The sequence below is a fragment of the Euphorbia lathyris genome, chromosome 1 (assembly GCF_963576675.1).
Source record: "Euphorbia lathyris chromosome 1, ddEupLath1.1, whole genome shotgun sequence".
Lineage (NCBI taxonomy): Eukaryota > Viridiplantae > Streptophyta > Magnoliopsida > Malpighiales > Euphorbiaceae > Euphorbia > Euphorbia lathyris.
Window position 1 is genome coordinate 14,670,821 of NC_088910.1, and position 3,677 is coordinate 14,674,497.

Sequence of the window (3,677 nt, forward strand, 5' to 3'; positions counted from 1 at the left end):
CTTTAAAGTATGTCAATCTAAAATTATAGGCCTTTTGTTTATTTTAGATTGCTCCCACTATTTTGCCAAATGAATAGCCCTCCATATTAATTCGAAGAATTTCACAAATCCTTTAGTGAGCTAGGATCCTAACTCCTGAGATTTCGCCTTGAGTTTGCTCAACAAGCTAGTCTCATTCGTTAGGTAGATTCATGTAATCAATCACATCTTTAATGTGATTCCTAGGTTATTGGGTTACTAACCACATTAGTAACTAATATGCTATTCACATTAATCCCAACCATATTGCCCATTAGTTTATGACAACATGAGTTTGCTCATCCAATTATCATAATCTAATTTAAGTATTACCCCATATTCATGAAAAGTGATTTTCGATAATTCAGGTGTTACCGTAAGACCCCGAGCTTGAGTTTGCTCAACAACCTAAAGGCCCCCAGTACTGCCGGCTGAATTATAATATTAGGGAGGGGCAACCGATTTTAATAACTTGTTTATTTACTTAACTTTTTAATGAGGGATTTTATTTTAGGTCTCATAATCTAACTTAGTCTTGATTTGCTTTAGCATACATCAGACACATACATTGGCGTTATGGACATATTATCTAAATTATTCCGTTGAGGCAGAGACGAAATAAAAGGCCAAACCTAGGGAAATACTAACTATTACATATTTCTCTTTAGGTCCTCCGTCTTCTCCATGGCGCCTTGAAATTACATATTAATTTATATTCTACTAAAGAAAACTTCAATTAAATTGAAGGGATTTAGATGAGAGGAGAAATTACAATAGATAGTAGAAAGGCAGGACTCGCAAACCCTATTTCAAAAATACCAAAAGACTAAAAGAGGGTCCAAATATGTCCATAACTCCAAACATGCATAGACTCAATTAAATAAATTTAATTGGTTGATTACACAAGTATTTTATGTAATATTTAGGTTAATCACATTAACTCATCAAATTAACTTTCATCCAATTTTACTTCTAACAGTTTCGTATCCTTTTATATTAAACTTTTATATTAATATAACTATACAAAACTTTTAATTATGCACGTCCTAATTATTTTGATTTGAATTCGTTTAAAACCCTTTTGATTTACAATTAGGTAAAACAAACTTTTAAATAAATTTTTATTCGATAATCAAATCAGAAAACTATTAATTTCTGAAACATATACACATATATATATATAACTAATTTTAAACGATTTAAAATTTAGTGGGTCTCGGGCCGGGCCCGAGGTCGGGCCGCTTCCGTTTGGCAGCAGCCCTAGGCGGCTGACCCGCCGCTGCCTTGCGGCAGCGGCGGCCAGGCGCCGTGCGCGGTTGCTGCCGCGCGGCAGCAACCGCGATAGTAGTCGGGTCGCGCCGTAAGGAAAAATAAACGTCATATGAAAAACCTAATATAACAAAGTCGGTAGGAAAAATAAATTTATCGACTTTGATTAAAACATCTTCAATTATACCATATGGTCTCTTAGTGGTTTGATCCGCTAATTGCAAAACCATATTGGTACGTTTGATATCTTCTTCTAAAACCTAACTTGTTAAAAATAGACAACGGCATCAAATTTATACTTTCTTCTCCCAACTTACACGAAATAGTAAAACATCCGGGATCTTTGAGTTTAGTGGGCAAATTACTTGACACAATTGAACTACAATCTTCAGTTAACGAAATGGATGAAATTCCTTCCCAACTGATTTTCTTTGAAATTAAATCCTTTAAAAACTTACCATAGTTAGGAATTTGCGTAATTGCATCCATGAACGTCAAATTAATGTGCAAATTTTTAAGTTTGTCTAAAAACGTTAAAAGTTGTTTGTCATAGTCCTTATTTCGGACTTTGTGCGGAAAAGGTGGTTTGGGTACAAAAGTATTTGTACTTGAGTCAATTGGTGAACTTTTTGTGTTTAAGATATCTTCTTTGGGCTTTGGTAAATCAGTTCCTGGTAATGTTGCATCTCCGGGCATTTCCAGACCTAGATAATTTTTCCCTGAATGAAGAGTGATAGCCTTTACCTGCTCTTTCGGATTTTCTTCCGTATGGTTGGAAAGACTTCCCTCTTTTCGGGATGGAATTGATTTAGCAAGTTGACCAATTTGGACCTCCAAATTATGGATGCTAGATGAGTGGTTTTTAATAAGCTGATCGAATTTATTTTCGATCCGTTTAAAACCATCATCGTGATTACATATTTTTCCACTGATAGCATCTATGAATTTGTCGATTTTAGAAGATAAAGTGCTAATCGTATCTCTTGACTGATTTTGATAATTACTAGTACGATTTTGATTAGCACGTGCATTATTATTATCTTTCCAGTTAAAGTTAGGATGATTGCTCCATCCAGAATTATAAGTAGTAGAATAAGGATTATTAGTTTGGTTTTGCCCTTGGACAAAATTTACCTGTTCGATCTCACTCATATTTTCATAATCCACATCCGTTTGGATTGGATTACCATTGGTATCGCACGGTGCCATAAACCTATCAATTTTGTGCGATAAAGCAGAAAATTGGGCTTGTAACATTGCGACTGGATCAAGTTCCACTATACCTTTAACTGATGATGTGGTTGAGGATGATGGTTTCGCCATCGGTATATGTCCACGTTCCGCGGGCCACATACTGCTGTTGATTGCCATTTCCTCCAAAAGTTCTCTTGCTTGGGCTGATGTTTTCTTCATAAATAGCCCTCTCGACATGGCATCTAATGAACCTCTAGTTGTAGGATTTAGTCCATTGTAAAATGTTCGGATTAAAAGTTCAGCGGGTAATTGGTGGTGTGGGCATAAACGTTGAAGTTCTTTAAAACGTTCCCAAGTCTCATAAAGAGTCTCATTATCATTTTGAGAAAAAGATGTTAACTCTTTTATGACTCTTGCAGTTTTTGCTAAAGGAAAATATTTTGATAAAAAGGCATGGGCTAATTGTTCCCAAGTTTCAAAAGTTGCGGCAGTCACATCTGGTATTTTAAAAGTGTCACAAATTTCAAGGAAATTTGTTAAATGGGTGTTAGGATTTTCGTTAGGTAACCCGTAAAATGTTACATTATTTTGCAACATATTAAGCAAAGCTGGCTTAATTTCAAATTGGTTTGCGGTGATTCTGGGTCTAACTACACTATTGGTTACACCAGCCACACCTGGCCTAGCGTAATCCATAAGTGTTGGTGGGTTTGCCATTTTTTTCGGCTTGGTATGTGTTTTTACTAGAGTCTTATTTTTGTTTTTCTTGTTTTTCTTGTTCTTTCTAATGGTTTTTTCAATTTCTGGGTCTATAGGGTTTGGTACAATGCCTGAACTTCGAGAACTGCGCATGAACCTGAAATCTTGCACGAACCGAAACTACCTGCAAAACAGAATTTGAAAAATATATAAATTAGTAAATTAAAATTAATAAATTACAAAAATTAAAATAAGTATGTATAAACCTAGATTCGAAATAAAACACGAAAAATCTAAAATTTTGTTAAAAATTTTGGCGTTCCCCGGCAACGGCGCCAAAAACTTGTTGAGCGATTTCCGCAAGTTCACGATATACGCTTGTACTAATAAAAGATATCGAACCCACAGGGAACGCTTTTTAACTAAAAACTTATTCAATTCAGTTTTATTCACGTCTTTAGGTTTAACTAAAGAAAATCGTTTAGTTGATTGTATTG

The 3,677-nt window shown here is 35.0% G+C and overlaps 1 non-coding gene across 1 annotated transcript; it reads left to right on the forward strand.

Moving 5' to 3' along the window:
* The first annotated feature begins 2,788 nt into the window (after nucleotides 1-2,788).
* LOC136216117 (small nucleolar RNA R71) lies at nucleotides 2,789-2,895 on the forward strand. Its single transcript, XR_010683109.1, has one exon. It is a non-coding gene; the product is annotated as a small nucleolar RNA R71 (small nucleolar RNA).
* Nucleotides 2,896-3,677: the final 782 nt, after the last annotated feature.